This window comes from Canis aureus, chromosome 20 (assembly GCF_053574225.1).
Source record: "Canis aureus isolate CA01 chromosome 20, VMU_Caureus_v.1.0, whole genome shotgun sequence".
NCBI classification, from domain to species: domain Eukaryota; kingdom Metazoa; phylum Chordata; class Mammalia; order Carnivora; family Canidae; genus Canis; species Canis aureus.
Genome location: NC_135630.1, coordinates 55939222 through 55959021, shown reverse-complemented (window position 1 = coordinate 55959021; position 19800 = coordinate 55939222). Strand labels below are relative to the sequence as shown.

The following is a 19800-nucleotide window of genomic DNA, read 5'->3' as shown; positions in this document are numbered from 1 at the left end:
TGTCCTCCTCCTCCTTCTCCTCTTCCTCTTCCTCCTTGTCCTCCTCCTCTTCCTCCTTGTCCTCCTCCTTGTCCTCCTCCTCTTCCTCCTTGTCCTCCTCCTCCTCCTCCTCCTCTTCCTCCTTCTCCTCCTCCACTTTCTCCTCCTCCTTCTCCTCCTCCCCCCCTCCTTCTCCTTCTCCTCCTCTTCTCCTCATTGGGGTGACTTCCACATTGTGACATTTTCCGGAAGAGACCCAGAGATTTTGCCCTCCCTGGGAAGTACCCATACTGCCTTGGTATCACAGAGTACATCGATAGGCTTTGAGAAAAACTGGCCAGCACTTGATTCCCTGACACTCATCTTTTGTATGAATTTCTTAGGATGATGTGAACACAAAGGTCTCCAGGAGTTTGTTACAGCAGAGGGGTAGGGGGCATATCGAACACGTTGCTGCAGGATCCAAGTTCGAGGCCTTCTCCTCCTCCTCTACCTCCTTCTCCTTTTCCTCCTCCTCCTCTTTCTTCTCCACAGCCTTTCCTATTGCTTGTCCAGAAACAGAAGAGCCTAAGTAATAGTTCCTTTTTTATAAAACGCGGGCGGGCTAATGCCCTGGCAGCAAATGCCATTGCTGTGAAAACTCCAACTTCTTATATCAAAATGCAGATTTCAGAGTATTTAATAGACGGATTCTAGACCAATCAAGGGATCAATTAATCCACAAAGTCTTTACTGAGTGCTTTTTGTAACTGGAATCATTCCTGAAACGAGGAAGCTATGGCCTGGGAGCTGGGCGCTGTGTTGTGTTACCTAGAGAACATTGTCTTAATGGGGTTTGTCATAACTGCCTTTGGCTTATAAAATGTTTTCGGTAGACAGTTTATATATAGATGTGTTGATGATGGTACTTGAGCAAATGATGTAACCCTTGCCAAGGAGAGCGGAGGGCAGACTAAAGCCATTCCTCTTTGGTTCGCTGATGGCTCCTCAGCCAGAGGCCCTGGGGGAAAATCCTGCGCACAAAGGCAAGGCATCCCAGTTTCCTGGGAGGCCAATGAATACAACAACTGTTGTTTTCCTGACAGGCACAGAAGCAATCCCTCTCTCTCAACACCAGTCAGTGATAGTGCTGAGTGTTAAAATGGATACTCCACAGTGGTTTGTGCCTGGAAGCTGCATTAGGCAGCTGCTTGAGGTAATTAGGAGCTGGAAGGCAACTTTCTAAGGCATCCAACGAGAGAATGGAACATCCATAGGAGGGAAGGGTTCTCGGGATGACAGAAGAGCGAGCAGAAAGGAAGGCTGGCTTTCCTGAGGGAATTGCTGCTGGTGTGTAAAAATAGACACTTGTAGCTTATGTCTAACTGCTTACGGTTGAGTTACAAGTTGTCAGATGATTTGAACATCAACACCAGACTTCAGTGCATTGACAAAAGTTGGGAAAGTTGGGGCTAAAGGCTAAGTTGCATTGTGGGGAAGCATTTCTCTAGTTCCCTGACTCATTCTTTTCCTCAGCCTCTGCTAATTTAGCACCTGAGCTCTCTAAGTTATGCATTTCTTCTGTATTTGCTTTTTAAATATGTGCCAACACTCTGAATTCTGAAAAGTGCCTGAAGGGGCACTGAATATTCTTTTGACTGCAGTATTATTCTTTCCTGACAATCCTGATAAGATTATCTTGAATGCAGACAAAACAAAACAAAAGTTTTATTTTTCTTGTAAGATCTATAATTAAAAATGCTGGGGTGGTCTGTACATGGCTCAATAATCATTTTTCACTGCCCTTCCGTTGATAGTGTGCAGTCATTAGGGTGGTAATATATGAAGAGGATTTTTATGAGAGCACCTTCCCGTGGGGTAAATGGGGGGGGGTCTTCCGTCACAATAAAATGCAGCAGGAGATGGGTTTAAGGCCTTTTCTGATCAGGTAGCTCAAATGAGAGACTATTTAGAAAGTCTATTAATATGGCTTTATCCTGACCTGGACTCACCCTCCCCACAGACCCCTCATTCCCCTTGCTGATCAGGTCTTTGGCTCCCCCTGAGTAAAGACTAACACTGGTAATAAATCCAACTCCACTTTATGACATGAATAAATTCCCAGAAGAGCCTCTAAACTAATTTGCCTGCGCCTAACGTCTCCTGGGTAGCATGTGCTCTGGAGGTAAGGTGCTGGTGGAAAATTAACTGAGCTGCCTCAACCCAGGTGGAGTTGAAGCCGATCTGGCTCAAACGTTTATTTAAACAAACTCATGAGAAAAATCACCAGCTGTAGGGCACCGGGGGAAACAGGGAGGGATACTGGGCTTCGAAAATCAGGGGGTTTCTGGGAAATATGAAAAGTGTGAGCATCCCAGTCAACACTTATGGAGTGTCAGGAGCTAAGCTAGCCACCTCCCCAGGTGGTGGTGTTCCATTTCATCCTCACAGTAGCCCCTGGGAGGTGGGTGCCATAGCTGGGTGGGTGGAGCTGAAGACTGAGGCTCTGTCACAGCTGCATCGATTGCCTCAGGTTCTTCAAATTTGTGGCGGAACCAGATTATGAACCAAGGTCCATTTTACTTTGACCCTCCTCTGCACACACTCCCCTTACTTTCAGTACAGCAACACAACAGAAGCTGGTGTGACTGGATTTCCTTGGCCTGGAGAAAGCAATCAGCCCGTTGTACTGTACTTGTTGGTTGGCCCCTCCCCTCTACCCAGATGGAAATCTCCTTGCAGAAGGGGCTGGATCTCTTGTCCCCCTAACACCTAGCCCACAGCCTGGCAGTAGTAGAAATACATTCTGTTAAGTATATATTTGAAGGAATGAATGGAAGCCGGACATCTGAGCAGAATGTTTAGGAGGAAAGGGGAAGAGGGAAAGGGCTCTAAGTCATTCAGAGTATCCACGTTCCTGCGTCAGTGAGAACCATCAGTTCCAACTGTCTTTGTGAGCTAGCTTCAGCTGGACAAATACTAACAGCAGCCCTGGGACCTTGTGGGAAGGAGAGGCAAGAAGAGCAATCAATAGGTATCTCCTGTGGCTGCTGCTGTAAAGGTACTCTGGTAGGCTCCGGAGTAAGACTAGAGAGCGCAGCCATCTTGTCATTATCAAAAGCAAAGTGAAATTGGAGCTTAATGACATGAGTGTTCAAAGGGCAGTGGGAGAGGGAACAATGTCATTAGAACAGGTAAGAGGGGGGCCTGTGAAAGGGGCACTTTTAAAAGCTGATGGTGTACTGAGACTAATAGATTTAATGGGCATGGTAAATAGGGTAAGACAAGGCCTATTGTGCAGTGCTCGGCCGGCAGTGCCTCACAAAGAATGATGGATTAAGAAGAGGGGGGAAAGGATGAAATTGGAGACCTAGGGAAACAAAGAGGATATGAGATGCCGTGGTAAGGAAGAAGTACAGTTGAAATTGCTGGGAGAGTTCTTTAGCCGAGGCTGTGAGGAAAGGAATTGACGAGCCAGTGTGCAAGAATAATTCATGAGGACAATAATCACTGGCGAGGTGGGGGTGGGATGTGTCCTTAGGATATAGCGTATCGCAGATTAATAGCACTGGAGAATAATTTGACTGCAGGACTGTATTTAAGTATCACCCCTTCATTTTACATGTATGTAAAATCAATCTCTTTCTCTCGATTTCTCTCTCTTTATATATTATGTGTGTGTCTATATCTATATCTGTCTATATCTATATCATCTATATCTATATCTATATTTATATCTATCTTCATTTCATATTGGGAGTTTGATGAGAAAACAATGTAAAGTCTCCAGGGAAGATTTTTATAATGCCTTTCCATAGTGTATTTTTATTCTCCCAAACTACTGCGGGGAATTTTGTTCCCAGATATAATCCCACTGCCTGTCAGTAGAGGAAGAGAACAGCTGTTCATGACAACCATCCAATTGCCCCTGATAAAAGGAAGCTGTTACTGCCAGTCTCTGCTTTTCATTTAGTGGCTCTAAGAGGCTCCTGTACTTCACTCTCCATGGCTGTGCCCACTCAGAAAACAGTTTCTATTGCTGTTTTGTTCAACATGATCAGAGACAGTGGGTTCACGGGCACATCCAACCTTATTCTGATCGGACTGCACTACTTTCCACATATCTCCAGTCCCGTAAAAGCTCAATGACATCCAGTTGGAGGTGACACTTGATGTTTGTGTATAGGATGAGAGAAGGCCCATTTCAACGAGAACCGTTTTCTAGTTTGGAGTGACTTTTCACAGGATTGTAAAAGAATCTGAAGTCCTCTTACAACATTCTGGGGACATCTGTGAGGAGACTTAGAATAAGCACATTGATGTGGACTAGTAGCTGGTCAAAAGAAGAGAAATGAGCATGGAAAGGAATAGTTGGTATCTGGACAATAGTCAGAACCTGAGGTTGTTTTCCCCAGTTCCCAGGTCTTCTCATTTGTTTGTTTCAATACTACTTTGCTGTTTCTCCTTCTACCTTCTTCCAAAAGCCTTTGGTAGGAATCAGAGTTAAGAATGAATGTTGGACTACCTCTGGTATTTTGGACTTTCTAGGCTTAGCCAAGATCTAGTTTTGGATCTTGGTTAAGATCTAGTTTTGGATATCAAAGATACATCCCGTTTTGGAGAACAGAAGGCCCAACTCAAAGTGGTTCAAACCATGAGTGGATTATGTAGTTCACAACACGAAGTCTGGAAGGCTTCCTTTAGGGCACATTCAAAGTTAGTTAATATCTTTGTTTGCTCATCAAGGACTCATTTTCTCTCTATCCTTCTGCTCTGACATCCGCAGCATATTTTCTCCTCTTCCAGCATTACTTTCCCTTAAGATCTCAAGCTAGCCACTGCGGTTCCAATTGTCACATACAAGTGCAAAGAGTAAAATTTCCAGTTGAGTGTTTATTTCCAAAATTGAAATCCTTTTCCTAGATTGCCCCATTAGACTTCCTATCCAGCATCGTAGCCCAAGTCCATTGTTAAACCAATCACTGGCAAGGAGGGTGGAAATAACCACCATTGGCTTAGTCATGAGTCACCACCTCAGGTTGGGAGAGTCCTCTCTTCTTTGCAGCCTATGACCTTGGATTCCTGGAATAAAATCTGAGTTCTGTAAGCAAGGAAGAAGGAAGGGAAAAGGGGCAGGGTGTGGGGGTTTGGCAACTGCTGTTGAGTAGGCAACAATAGCGTCTCTTACAGGAAAGTTAGTCCAATAACCAGCTAATTCATGTGTGTGAGGGGCTCATATCACTAGTGAGTAATATGGTGTTTCAGGGTCAAATCGGCCACTTTTTTTTGGTTATTTAGATGATTGAAAGTTGAGGCCAAGTTTCATTTAACATACTTTTGGCTTTTTTGGGGGGGGGCAGTCTGACTAAAATCTAATACTGATTAGTGATCTCTTAAGCATTTGACTTTGTTCTCAAAATACATAGGTAACAGATGTTAATGGGAATTGTGATTCTCCTATTAATGAAAAACTGCTAATTATAAGTTTATTCTTATTCATGAAAACGTTAAGAAGTAACCATTTTATCAGGGAAATATTATTATTATTAAAACAACCATCTATCAAATATAGTAATAGCTGCTATTTAATGACTACCTATTATGGGCCAGAAACTACACTAAACACTTTACATTATCACCTTATTTAATTTTTTCATTGATTCTGCAAGCTAGATAGTATATTCTCTGTATTGCTGATGAAGAAACTGAGGCCCAGGGAAATATAAGTTGCCTAGAATCTAAGTCCAAGAGAGAGAAGAGTATAAGGGTATAGGACCAAATCTTAGCTATATCACTTACTGTGCCCTTGGCATTTTTTCTTGGCAAATTTTCTGTCTCAGTTTTCTCATCTGTAAAATGGGCACATGAATACTAAGTATCTCATAGGGTTATTATGACACAATACAGGTAAAGCAATTTGCCCAGAACTAGGACTTTATAGGAACTCCATAATTATTAACAACTGAATGACAGAGCCAGGACTTGACTAAAAGGCTCACTGCAGATCCCTCCTCATTCCTTTTTCTGTGTTGCCTCTAGGGCCCAGCAATGCAAACAATGGGCTAAGGGGCAGTGGGAAGTTTTGCATCATTGAACCGGAAAACACACTTTTCCAAGAAACACATTTTGGTTTAAGAGTGAGAGGAAACATGAAAACATACCACACCCAGATACTCCTTTAAGATTACCGTTGCTTTTTATCCTTTGGCTTAGAATATAGTCATTTTGATAAATTGCATAATGCAGAGATACAGTTAGTTATTGTTAAATAAAAATGAATGATCTATACATGTTGAGAAGGACTAATCTTTTAGCTAATTGAGACTCATGGGGACTGAGCCATCACAATTTCTAGGCATGATATGTTAGCTTTACAATTCATTGCCCTGTTATTGCTAAATCTTCCTTCAAGATCTGACCATGGAAGTAGATAATTTCATTTTTTGTAAATAAATACTGTTTTAATATAAGATTTACATTCTGTTCTCATCCCATTTTGAATAAATGGAACTTATTGAGTAGTAATTATTGGAATTTTGTACACTATGTACACTCATACTGTTGGCCTTCATGAGCAGGATCTCTGACACTCTGTTTATCATGTTTACCTACAGATCACAGAGGGAAATTCTGGAGCACAAGCTGTTTGATAATTTACTCCCAAGTTTCATTTGCGGCTTGGTGTCAGATTCCTGCACCTATTTTTCCTCTTGGGAAGGAGGTGATGTCCCCAACACACGGAGGACAAATGCAGATAAAAGGAAGATTTTATGGAGCCCTTGTCTGACACTGTGGTGTCTGGTCTGGGAAAGAGCATATCTCCTTCCTTCCCCGTCCCATTTCATTTACATCTCTCTCATCCTTGTGTAACCCCTCTAAATTCCTTAGATAACAGCTCTTAGATAATATCTCATCCCAAGTGCCATTTATACCCTTCGGAGTCTTAGTTGTCTACTCTGATCTGCCTACATCTCTAGCCCCTACAATTTATAATACCTTATTACAAGGCTCATTCTCCTCTTGGGTCTCCACCTGCTCAGGTTTGCCTACGGCGTGCTTGGGAACCATCCAGGGATCCCATCCGAATCATACATACTTGCCCTTTCACTGGAACTTAGCTCTTAGGGTGGAGCTCAGTTACTTCACTGTGTGTTATCTTTCATTTCTCTTTTTAATGTATCTGCCACATGGTAGGTATTCAATTCAAGCTATAGAATTCAAATTCCTATTCTTTGTGCTAGATTCTTCTGCTTTCTTCCTCCTTTTTCATTATAATGAGGGGAGACCATAAACCTGCCTTAAATAATACAAGAATCAAATGTGGAAAAGGATGTAAATCTCTGCGAAAGAGACGTCTCTTACTCTATTGTAATTTACTGTAGTGATCTTCTCTGAACTCCATAATTATCATTGCTTTACTTACTCATTTGGGTCTCTGGTTAGTCTAGCTGTATAATTTTTTTAGCTTTTTGTGTACAAGTCTTGGTTCTCATCAGATTGTCAACACCTTGAGGGACATCCCCAGCATAGTGTCCAGCTCAGTTTCTAGCACACCCCAGGCAGTGAATGTCTGCATTGAAGAAGAGCCAAGGGATACCAGAGGAAGAAGATGAGTGAGGGATTCCAGGAAATGGAGCCCCTGTTTCAGGCCCTTTGAACTCTTCCAGGGCACCCCTCAGTCTTCTCAATGGGTGTTCCGTTTCCTAGAAGAGCTCATTCATTCCATGGGCTGAGTGCGTGCATCATGAATTCTCTGAGCCAAGTTATCTGGTTTTAACTCAGCGTGGGCAAGGCCCAGTGAATAACAACGAGAGTGGTACCGCTTTACCAACTTCCAGATCCCCTAGTAGGACCTAGTTCTTTGGTTCTACTAAATGGCCTCAGTTCTTAGTTCCCACTGAATTCAGAGGGAATTCTCTCTGACCAGATGCAGAGATAGACACCCATTGGCAACTTCAGCAGGGCCTCAGGGTGGCCACTTTGGCCTTTGATGACCTTATTTGAATGCCGTTGGCCAAAGTGGGATGATTTGGCATCACACTAAGCCGAGCTTGAATTCACTGCCCGTGATTTGGATTTGACAGTATAAAGTAACGCTGCGGTAACTATCTTGACCAATTCAGCCTTATGTTTAAGTTCTATGTTAAATTTTTTAAATCTCAGAAAAAGAAAAAAGAGAGCCAAACACATTTTAAGAAACCATAAACACCTTGTGAAAAGTCAACTTGTAAAATCCCAGCTGTTGAAGCAGTATATTTAGTAACTCTTTATACCTGCAGTAGGTATGGAGGCACAGGTATGCATGTGTGCACGCACATGTCTTGGACTTAATTCAGTAGGAAAAGAAATTGTTCAAGGACAAGTAGATCCAGGTCTGTCGGTATTGCTTTTCTTTTTGTGACTATCCGATGGTCGTTGGATATTCTGAGAAAGCCATTTTACTTTTTTCAAGTCTTACTCTCTCATCTCTAAAACATGAGGACGTGAACATATGCTTCCCAAGACTCTCTCTAGCTCTCACTTAATGATTAATTGTCTGTATTACAGAAGAGCATGAACAGCTTATTTCCACAAGATGCTGCCTGGACAAAAATAAAGGATGATGACTCCTGGCTACATTTGGACCTGATTGGTGCAGGAGAGGGGTGGACCGAAGGCTTACTTGGTATTATGGACTGAATGTTTGTGCCTCCCTAAACATTCATATTTTGAAGTCCTAACCCCTAATGTGATTGTATTAGGAAGTAGGGCCTTTGAGAAGTATGAGGTCATAAAAGCAGAACACTCACGAATGGAATTAGTGCCCTTATACAAGAGACCCCACAGAGCTCACTCCTTCTGCCATGTGAGGACACAGCAAGTATGTCACTTATGAACAGGGAAGTGAGTTTTCATTACACACCTGATCTGATGGCACCCGGTCTTGGACTTCTCGGCCTCCAGAACTGTGAGAAATAGATTTCTGTTGTTTATAAGCCACCCAGCCTAATGCATTCAGTTAGGGCAGCCCACACAAACTAAGACACTTAGTGACAGAGATCTCTTATCTCTCCTTCTTCCTCTGGCCTTATATTGTGCTGCACAAATACGTGTTTTCTCCTCCTTCTTCAATTTCTGAATTTCTCCCTCTCCTCTTCACTCATTCATTCATTCACTCATTCATCTATTTATTTCTATACTTTGAAATATTTTAATTATAATCTGTGGAAGGGATACCTCTGCCCAGTCTCAGTTTCCTTGTGTGTGAAATGATAACTTTTGGGTAGATGGAATTTCAAGCCTCTTGCAACAAGAATATTCTACAACTCCACAGAGACCTTTCCTAGGGAACCATGTCAGGAGGGAAGGGGAGTTCCAATCCTTCACCCCCAGTGCATTTGTTCTCCTTACAGGTGCACAGTTTTTCCTGGTACACCGTCTCAGATGGCAGCAGAGCAGAGAATGAGGTAATTGCTGAGGATTGGCTGCCAAAACCTTCTGTGGGAAAACAGAGTTTTCCAGAATTGATATTTCTAGGAATGATTGAAGAAAAAAAAATAGATGCAGCTCAACTTGGCAAGGTTAACAGCACAGGCAGCAGGCTCTTGGGCTCAGCTGCCAGCGTGACCTTGAATAAACCAGTTTTGCCTGACAGGACACCTGATAGGAATGCAGGGTGCTTAGTGGCCTGCAGGCTGACATGGGGGAAATGGAAAGCTGGAGAACTTAGAGGTGGGGATGCAGAGGATGTCTCTAGTGGGCTCTAAGTCACTACTAGCCAGAGATGACTGCCATGAACATCACACGTGATGAATGTGTGGGGTCAGCAGCTCTGAGCACTGGGGGTGTATGATCAATCGTTGACTATTCTCTCAGACTTCTTTCAAATCTCATTATAAGTGTCTCTGAGAGGAGTGGCTCTTCCTCCAGGTTCCTCTGGAGACTGGTTTATAACAGAGTGAGTCACTTCTCTGGGAAGTTCTTTGCCTTTTAGTATTTCATTACTATTTTCTTTTGTGTCATACACTTTCTGACCTCTAACTGTGATGTCTTAGTTGTAGTTTATATGAATGGATTAGATGGAGAATTGGAATGAAGCAGACCTGGTCTTTTTTTCTAGTTGGTGGTTGACCTCTCCTTGCGAAGAGACATCTAACTGATGAGAACTCATTCAAAAGCTTGACAGAGAGAGACAGATACGTAGAGCTGGAGAAAACCTCAGTGACAGCTTCATCTGGGCCATCTCTTTGGAGTGAGCGCAACGCCCTGTGTCTGTGCAGGAGAGCAGGACCAGAAGCCAGGGCCTCTCAATTCCAGCTTGCTTGCTTTCTGCCACCTTCCTGGCCTCAGTGAAAAACAAGGCAAATGTGCTATTCGTAAGCCAGTGGCATAGGTAGATGACCTTTTGGGGATGCGAGGAATAGGGCCAACTGAGAGAAACAGGATATATTTCAGAGAATACCCCAAAGTGAGGTTAGAGCTACATTTAGAAGAAGCTAGTTTTTTTTTTTTTTTTTAAAGAAGCTAAATTTTTAGAACCTGCTCTGAGGCATAGATATTTGGCACTAGAAGGAGGCCTTAGCAATCATGTCGTTCGTAACCCTCCCTGTAGTATTGAGGAAACTTGATGCCCAAAGAGGTAAAGCGATTTTTGCACTTCCTTGAGAGGCAGCTTTATAAATATAATATTTTAACTCCTTTCCCCATTTTTATTTAGCTTTTGGACCTCACTTTTCCTTCCCCTTCTTTTCTGTGACTTGACAATTTTTTTTCATTTTTTTTGATTATTTATCATTTACTGAACTTCTTCTACTTCTCCATTTTTCCTGTCTTTTTAAAAATGTAAATCCATAAATAGCACCTTAGATCTGATCCCACAGACCCTTCCTAGAGAAGGTGAATGAAGTCTTTGCCTCATCCCCGCGAGCCACATGGCTTGAAGCAAGAGCATTTTGTGGCTCTGCCATCCGCACATTCCTGTTACATTGGCCACCCTTCCTGGCCCTCCTGGCTACAGTGCATTTTCAGAGCTTCCACCACTTCATAATATTTATTCCCCAGGTGTATTTTTCTGAACATTTTTTTTTTCATGCCAAATTTCAGTTGATTTCCTCTCCTTGTTTTCAAGGTCTTTTGCCTCCAGCTGCTGGAGACAAACACTATTGTAATCACAATAGCAGGACTGATTTAACTGATAATTGACAAAACAACCTGGAGTAATCATCACCTCCCTTTCATGACTTCTCTATTCAACATTTCCTCTGCAGAAGTCATGGATTTGGCTAAAGCTTTCTTGTTCCAAACTGTCAATATCTGCAGCCTGTGCCAGCATAGAGTATGCAGATATCTAAAGGCATTTCTGGGACTTCATGCTCCTTGTTCCCACTACTGTTTCCACTTGCTTCTCAGGCATTCCCCGTGCCCCTTGTAGTGACTTGATGTGCTGGTTATGGGCTCCAACATTTCAATATTTAAGATTCAAAAAGCTCCCATGTGTTTAGGACCAAAAAGTCTATTCTTCAGGCCTGTCTGCAGTAACATTTGGACCAGCGAACCTCTGATGAAAGGAGGGGATGACTAAACTTTCAGGGGCTCTTGATTAGTATGGAGGGAGATTAAAATAATCCAGGTAGCTCCTTTTTCAGCAGAGCTTCATTGAGTTTATGCACATTAGCCCTGTGAAATCCTCTATCCAGTTTCACTTCTAGCCAGCCCTGTGGGATCTTGTGCACCCATCCCACCCATGCCTACTTTGTGGGACATGTTCCACTCACAGCCACCCCTGAAGAACCCTCTGCAGTTTCCTACCTAAGTCACTTTTGTGGGGCTCTCTGCCCTTTTCCTACTACGGCTAGTCATCAACTCAAGACTGTATCCAGCTGCTTGGAATGATTTTTTGGAATGTAGATTGCCTGAAGTGGCATATGATGATGAATGTGCATTTTTTGTTTATTCTAAGTATTAATTGCTTCCCTCAGGTTGGCAACCTAAAAGTACATTTATCATGGCTTTTCCTCTATTTTAAGCTACAAAAGGACATAGATCAGATAAACTAGGCACCAGTCAACACTATTTTTTTCTCCAGGAAAAGGCATTATGAGTTCTCTAGATTCTTCTTCTTCTTCTTCTTTTTTTTTTTTTTTTTAATTAGTTGACAGAGGGCAAAGCATATCCATAGCAGATCTGTACAGGGGAAGCAGTCAATTTTATCTATCTCAAATTATCTTAAAACACAAAATATATTCTCAATGAGGTTCTCTGTTTCCCAAAGGGCTTATTTCAGCGATTCTAAGTTCAGGTCCTGTATTTTCTCCATCTCTAAAGATTCCATCCTGGGCTGAGTAATTAGGGTGGTTTGTTGGAGAGGATCTCCCCAGCCTACCCAGGGCCATTTGTCTAATGAAAATGCTTTCCTAAAACTTATTGTCAAGGCAAACCTGAAAAACATGAGCTCTATCTACAAACTAATATAGTCACATTAACTTGCAGATATTAATCTAATAGAGCTATCACACTGTTCTCCCCAATTAAGCTATTCTTTAGGTTAACTAAAATCCCATTTTCTTTTATTGTTTCATTAATGACAATATTTCAAGACCCTTTACTAGCTGGTTTCTCTTTACTACATGCAATGCAGTTTGTCTAAATCTGCCTTAAGCATCTCTATAAGTCATATTTAGTTTTACTTTTCTTTAAAAAGGAAACCTCTCAACTAATAACGTTCTTTTACCTTCAATAAGAAGTCTTCTATTTCTGGGGATCCCTGGGTGGCGCAGTGGTTTAGCGCCTGCCTTTGGCCCAGGGCGCGATCCTGGAGACCCGGGATCGAGTCCCACGTCAGGCTCCCGGTGCATGGAGCCTGCTTCTCCCTCTGCCTGTGTCTCTGCCTCTCTCTCTCTCTCTGTGACTATCATAAATAAATAAAAATTAAAAAAAAAAGAAGTCTTCTATTTCTAAACATTTTCATTTATTGTTCCCCAGAGAGCTCTTCCACAATGTGTTTTTTAAAAATTCCTAGAAGATAAGTTAGACCCAGATGTCTATCTGATTTGCTTCAGATTTGATTTTGATAGAACTTGAAATTCTTGCATAAGGAGAGAGGAAGATACAGATAGAAGAGGATGAGAGAAATTTTGAGACCATTGACTTCCTGTCTGCCTGGCGCTAGTACATTAGCCCTTATCAAAGTTGGAAGAGCTGGTACAACACAGCCATTGTAGGTATTGGATCAATACCTGGCAAACAGCCTGAAGGTCAGATAAAGTACTTAGGTAGGCAGTTTGCCAGGCTAAAGAGATGTCAAGAAAATCAATTAGACTCTAAAGAAGGAGTAGCAAGTGAACTAAAAATCCCATTTTGAAAGGCTCTCTGTATTTCAAAGGTGTTCTATACACATTCACAATATCTTTATCTCGTTCATAAAATTACATTTGATAAGCAATTAAAACTATCCTTGGGTCACCTGAGGTCAAATCACAAAAGATTGTAAACACCTGCACTATCCTAGATTAGCAATAGCTACAAAGGATGGAGATTTAATCAGGTTCTCTTCAGAGTATAAGATTACATAACTTTCGATTAATTTGTTCTTTTCTGTATTGATTACTTTATGTGCATTTAGAATGCCAAAGATGCCCTTGCTATTTGAGTGGTGACGGACAGCATGGACTTTGAGTACTTCAAGGATGCCAGGTAGTTTATTTAGTAAATTATAGCCATCTCAGGTCAAAAAATAGAAGGGGAAAAACTGGAGTGATTGCTTTGGTAAATTTTTTCATCAGTGAGCAAAAGAAAGAAGCATAATGTTTACTGTGTGAAAGGCAGAAATATTCTTGTTATTTGTTTACCAGCAGGATCTTTTTGTTATTTATATAGTCCCTTCTCTGTCCCAGGGACCTTGTGGGCACATTTTGGTATAAATAACATGATGATTCTCTATTTATCCCATGTCTTATGATTTTCCCGGTATTGTTACATAAGACTGACAGATAATTTGTATTTGTAGTACTTATTTCTCAGCTTCAGAAAGTTTTTGTTCTCTCTCTGAAGAGAAATAATATTTAGGCATTTCAATGACATGGAATAGAGGTTTATTCATAGCGGATAATTACCAAGGGCAAATTTATTGAACTAGGCACTGGGTAGAGATACTGTGATAAGCTAAACAGATATGGTCTCTGCTTGCATGGAGATTACCATCCAGTTAGGGAAACAGACAGCACACAGCACTCTAAAAATATGTATAATTAAAAAGTATGATGAGTGTGACAAAGAAAAATATAAGATAAAGTATGGGAAATGTAAGCTCAGTGATGAAGACTGCAAAGGGGTTGGTGGCAAGCAAAGGATCTCAGGCTGAGGGACCTTTCAGGGCCAGGTCACAGCAGCCTCTTGAAGGTAACAGCCATGTACCCCCCCAAGACTACAGTGTCCTTTCTAAATTTCTTAAAAACAAAATAAAACAACTTTATATTACTTATCTGTGGTCGATAACAGATTAATTGCAACAACATGAATAGCAGTATGTGTTATTTTGGATTTTAAAGAATTATATTGAGATTTATGTATTTGAAGGATTTTCCTGGGTCCCTGTCTCTGTGGATCTTTAACTCCAGTAGGTGGACTTAACTGACCTTGACTTTTAGGATGAGCCCTACCTTTTATCCCTGAGTACAGTGCAGAAGTAGGGCAAAGAGCCTCCCTAATGCATACAATGATTCTGCAGCTCAGCACTTGAGTCCATCCTGCTGTTGTTCACTTAGAATGGACACAGGAACCTCAAATTTCCCAAGACATAGCCCCTGAACCAGGACCCTGATGTCTTAGCTTCAGGTTCTGACCCCAACTGCCTGCCCATTTGGATGCCTACCATTATTTCCTGCCTGATTCTCCACCTGTCAACCTTTGAGTGTCAACTTGCACTTTGGACTCCTCTGACCTTAATTAATTGGACTCTATACTGTTGCCTTGGAAAGATCACCCTGTCTGGGTTCTGCTTTACACACTTATGAACCTGTAGAATCTGACATAATGGCACCTTCTAGGGTCTAGATGCTTCAATCCCAGTTACAACAGCCGCAAATTCTTTTCTTGCAAGACTAAAAAGATTATTGAAAATTAAAAGTTTCCTGTTATGCACAAATCAATCCAATTACTTATCTTGATCAGGTGGTTTATTATTGACTTTAATAATATTAACCTAGTGGTGAAAAACATGAGCTTTGTAGCTAGATAGCCTGGGCTATACTATTAACTTCCTGTATGTAGACTGGCACACGTCTTTTAACCACTCTGGTCTTCAGTTTCCTTACCTGTAGAATGGGGGAATAGTAGGACCTACTATCACACAGAGTTGTGAGAATTAAAGAAATAAACACATGTAAAACACCTAGAATTTTCCTGGTGCCTTGTAAACTCTTCATAAATGCAAGTGATGGAATTAGGATTTAAACTTAGACCAAATTCCAGAGCACATATTTTATCACATATTTCTCCCCAACTTCTTAAAACAAGTGTCTACGAATTACCATCTTTGGACCAAATCCAGCCAAGGAGTTAAAAATAGCTTTCATGTTTTTAAAAGGTTGTAAAAACAAACCAACCAACAAAGAAACAAAGAAAAATATGTGACAGAGACCTTACATGACTTATAAAGCTTAAAATATTTGTTGTATCTTTATGGAAAACATTTGCTGATGCCTGGTTTAATGGCTTGCCTTGCATCCTATGTCTTGTGCGATTTGGGGCAATATATTTAAATTCCAAGCCCCTAATTTTTCCTTTGCAAAAGGAAGATTATAATATCTATGTAACAAGCTTGTGCGAGGACTAAAGATAATAGCATATGGGAAAGTTCTAAGCATGAAGTCCTGCATATAATAGGAGCTTGTTAAATGTCAGATTCATGCCTTTCTGTAACTTGCAAGAGTTATATTGGCTTCTCTTAGGATATATTTAAGTTATTTTTAATATTATAAAATTATCATTATATCACCCTAGACAAGCCGCCTGCTGAGGGGCTTCTGAGTGATGTGGAAGGGGCTGCAATCTGAAGCAGTTGTCATGTGGCCATTCGGGGGTCCAGCTGTTCTAGTCAAGTCAGTTGTGTAAATGAGTTGCAAGCAAGAAGTGACCCTCCTGGGAAATGAGGAAAACAAAGATAAGGTATTTTCTACCATCAAGGTCGAGTGGACATTTGGGTGAATTTAACACAGTATGTGAAACAGCTCAGCTTCCCTACTCTCAGTTGCCACAGGAGGCAAATTAAAGATGTCAGAGAGAGAAGCCATTGTGAGAATGATTCCCCAGAGTGCCCTGGAGAGAGAAGAAGGCGACTGCATGATCAGTGATCGGTGCAGGATGTTTAGAGGCCAGGGGAAGAATATTTGAAGTTTGAAAGTGCCTCGATTTTATTAATGTCCTTGAGCCAGGGCATGTCCTTGAAGAGTGAAGGCAGTCTCTGAGCAGAGGTGAACTATTATTTATAACTAGAGAAAGTAGACTGGGGAGCTTTAGTCGGAATGAAGACTAGAGGCCATGTGTAGGGAGGCCTGAGAGTCTCATGAGCTATAGGAACCAGCTATAGGAACAGGTCTATCTTGGAATAGCCATTTATGTCTATATTGTTTAGAATGTAGATCCTTATTCAAAACTTTTTCTACCCCACAGGTCATATTTTATACAGTCCATTTTAATATTTCAAAAAATTAGCTATTTAAAATTTCGAGCCTTTGAAGACTTTAAGAACTTTTTTATTGAAGTGTAGTGCACATATAGAAAAATAAGGCAATTAATTTTCACAAAACCACACACACTCAATTAACCAACACCCCAGTTAAGAAAGAGACTATTACCAGGATTTTAGAAGCCCACCTCATTCCGCCTTACTGTTAGCACCCCTCTTTAAGGGTAACAATTACCTAGATTTCCAATAGAATAAATTAATTTTTCCTCTTTTGTTCTTCACATATATACAATCACACAGTATATATTCTTTTGTGTCTGGCTTCCTTCACTCATCTCTAAGTTTGTGAGACTCATCCCTATCATTGCATGTAGCTGTAGGTGTTCATTCCCTTTGCTGCGAAGTATTCCATTGTATGAATACAGAACAATTTATTCATTTACTGTAGTTGGACATTTGGATAGTTTCCACTTTTGGACATTACAAATTGCACTACTATAAACATTCTGGTGCATGTCTTTGTGTGAACATATGTAGACATTTCTGTTGCTGGTTCAGAGGGTACATATAAGTTAAACTTTAGTAAATATTGGTTTTTCTAATGTGGTTGCACCAATTTACGCTCCATATTGGTAGGTTTCGAGGAGAGGGAGTAGATGTTTCTAGGAATCTGTCAGAATATGATCTTATCAAGGCAATCTTGGGGGCCAGTTACGGTCGTGTTAATAGTAACTATATCGTTCCTGGAGCCAAGGGGGGTTATAGAAATGGGCAGATGGAGAATGGATGCCCTGTCAGTACAGAATTGGGACAAGCTATTGCTCTTGGTGACTCTCAAGGTGTTGAGGACCTTTCCAGAGTGACCTATTGCAAGAATTAGTTTTGACATTGTATTTATTGGGGGAATGACAATAGCAGGAATTGAACATAGAATTTTAGATATCATCTATTAAACAATTTTATGTGCTGGGTTGATTTCCTGGATTGTTTCCTTTTCCCATTTGAATACATGTTAAATATTAGCTACCTGCTTATGACAGGAAGCAACTATCACTGAACCATCTAAATAGACACTCAAGCTACTTCTGAAATTGTTGAGTGCCTTGCACTATTACTGTAGAATATTTTCTGCAAAAGACAAGAATGCCCAAAGATGGAAAAATATGATAGCTTAAAAAAAAAACTGGAAGAAATATCAGTCTTTGGACCCCGGAAACATGACTTGCAAATCATTAGGTAGCTGTCACCTGAATTCAGAGTGTAAGGAAGTTACCAGAAACGTTTGGGATGAGCTTGTGTCAAATTAGTTTGATGTCATGTCTTGAATAAATGCCGCATAAAATGGAAACAGTAGACATTATCTGGACTTCTGAAATGTTAGATTTCTTCCCATGTGGTATTTCTGTTAATAAATCAGAAACATGGAGAATGTTTGAAAGGTAGCATGGTGTCATACATGTACTTTGGAATCATATAGACCTGGATTGAAAATCCAGCTCAGTTACTTATTAGCTAGAGGTGTGTGACCTTTGGATAAGTATCTACCCTATTAAATGCTGAATTTCTTTATCTGTCAAATTGGGTAGGAATACTTGCCCTGCAGGCTTGTTGTGAGGACTAAAGGAGCTAATTGATGTATTTGTGCAAATTCTCAGCTGTTAAGCCTCTCCCCTCTCCTGCATCCTTCTCTTTGGAATGCAGGTGGTACTGTAACATGCAGCCACAGCACCTAGACCCATAATTCTTCCTGTCTCAAAGTCTTTCTTTGTCCTGTTGCTGTCTGCCCTACCTAGCATAGCACTTATCAGAGAGAGTTGTCGTTTTTATCTCTATCTCTGATATACTGTAATCTATCAGGAAGCAGGAACCATGCTTGTCTTACCCCCAACACCTAGCAGAGAACCTCACACATAATTGAGAAGAATTATGAGCTTCCTCTGACCCTCCTTATCCTTTGATTATTTAAAAGAGAAGAAAGTCCTCATTTTGGTAGTGTTACGGATACATAGAAGCCAGGACAACAATTCAACGGACCCTTGAAAATTGCGAAAAGTGGCCAAGTTAAACAGAATGAGATTAGGGAAAAAAACAAACCAGGCCAACACAAGAAAGGGAATAATTATGAAGGAACGAAGGAAGTAGAAACATGCCTGAATGTGAGTCAGCAGCCTAGTGCTGTTATTAAAAGTGTGAACATGATCCCAGGATGTATTAATAGATGTATGACATGTAGAAGTCATGGAGTAATCTGCCTATTTTGATTTGGCATTTCCTGGGCACTTATTGAAGACTCGTGTAGGTTTTTTTTTTTTTTTGGTGCTCCATATTTATTAGAGGTTGCATAGAAGTTGAGGATCTGGCTGGTGGACACAAGAATAGTCACAGGCATACCATCTGTGAAGAAAGTTTAAGCTTGTTGTGATGTTTTACTCCAGAGGAGAAACTTGAGAATATTAAATAAACATAGCGCATATCATGTTTTACAGGATATTATGTAAATATATAATGAATACGAGATAATGTCATTAATTCATTGAACTGGAAATATTCACAAGAAATGATATGCATCTTCCTTCCTGCAGAAAACTGGATGCCTAAACTTTTCAAAACAGACCTTTTTCAGTCCTTCCTGGAAATTTTCATAACCTCACTCAGTAGTCATTTAGATTTATCACAAAGCCAAATGATTCCTTTTCCTAAGCCCAATCTCTTCCTCTTTGATTTTGACAATATTCTCTGGTTTTGGTTCATCACTGATATAGAGAATTTATGTGCCATTCATATTTATTTCTGAATACATATGAAATCTTAGTCATCCCTTTGCTATGATTTTGATTTTTTTCTTCAGCCTAAAATTCTCTAACCTTCCATTGTATTGAGTATTCTTTATAATTCTTCTCGGAAACTTCTTCCCTATCTCCATAGCCTGATGATTTAAACTGGACATCATAATGTAAAGGCTTCTGAACTGCTAAAACAAACAAATAAATAAAGATTCTGACATTCAACTTTACTTTTTTCTCATTCTTTAAAAAGTATTTCCATCTTTTCTACATTATCTCAAATTTTTTACTAATAGTTTACTTTTATTCGTTAAGAGACTGTGATTTTTACATTAAAATTTTTTTTCTGTTTTTGTAGGACATTCCCATCTAGTAAAGGTAATTTTGTTTTGTTTT

At 40.5% G+C, this 19800-nt stretch overlaps 2 long non-coding RNA genes across 7 annotated transcripts in view; one reads left to right on the top strand and one right to left on the bottom strand.

Moving 5' to 3' along the window:
• The window catches only part of LOC144291992 (uncharacterized), a 29219-nt gene extending 20539 nt beyond the window's left edge, over positions 1–8680 (bottom strand). For 2 of the 5 annotated variants that reach the window (XR_013359538.1, XR_013359534.1), the window contains exons 1-2: positions 8232–8680; positions 5758–5807 (exon numbers count right to left, since the gene is read on the bottom strand). This is a non-coding gene — a long non-coding RNA (uncharacterized LOC144291992). Of the gene's footprint in view, positions 1–4844; positions 5041–5757; positions 5808–7381 lie in introns of those variants that run through there. The other 3 variants (XR_013359537.1, XR_013359536.1, XR_013359535.1) reach the window with 3 other exon arrangements.
• Positions 8681–8769: 89 nt separating this feature from the next.
• Positions 8770–19800, top strand: part of LOC144291830 (uncharacterized) — a 175622-nt gene continuing 164591 nt past the window's right edge. Inside the window, exons 1-3 of one of the 2 annotated variants that reach the window (XR_013359401.1) lie at positions 8770–8905; positions 9351–9404; positions 10058–12839. This is a non-coding gene — a long non-coding RNA (uncharacterized LOC144291830). Of the gene's footprint in view, positions 8906–9350; positions 9405–10057; positions 12840–19800 lie in introns of those variants that run through there. The other variant, XR_013359402.1, reaches the window with a different exon arrangement.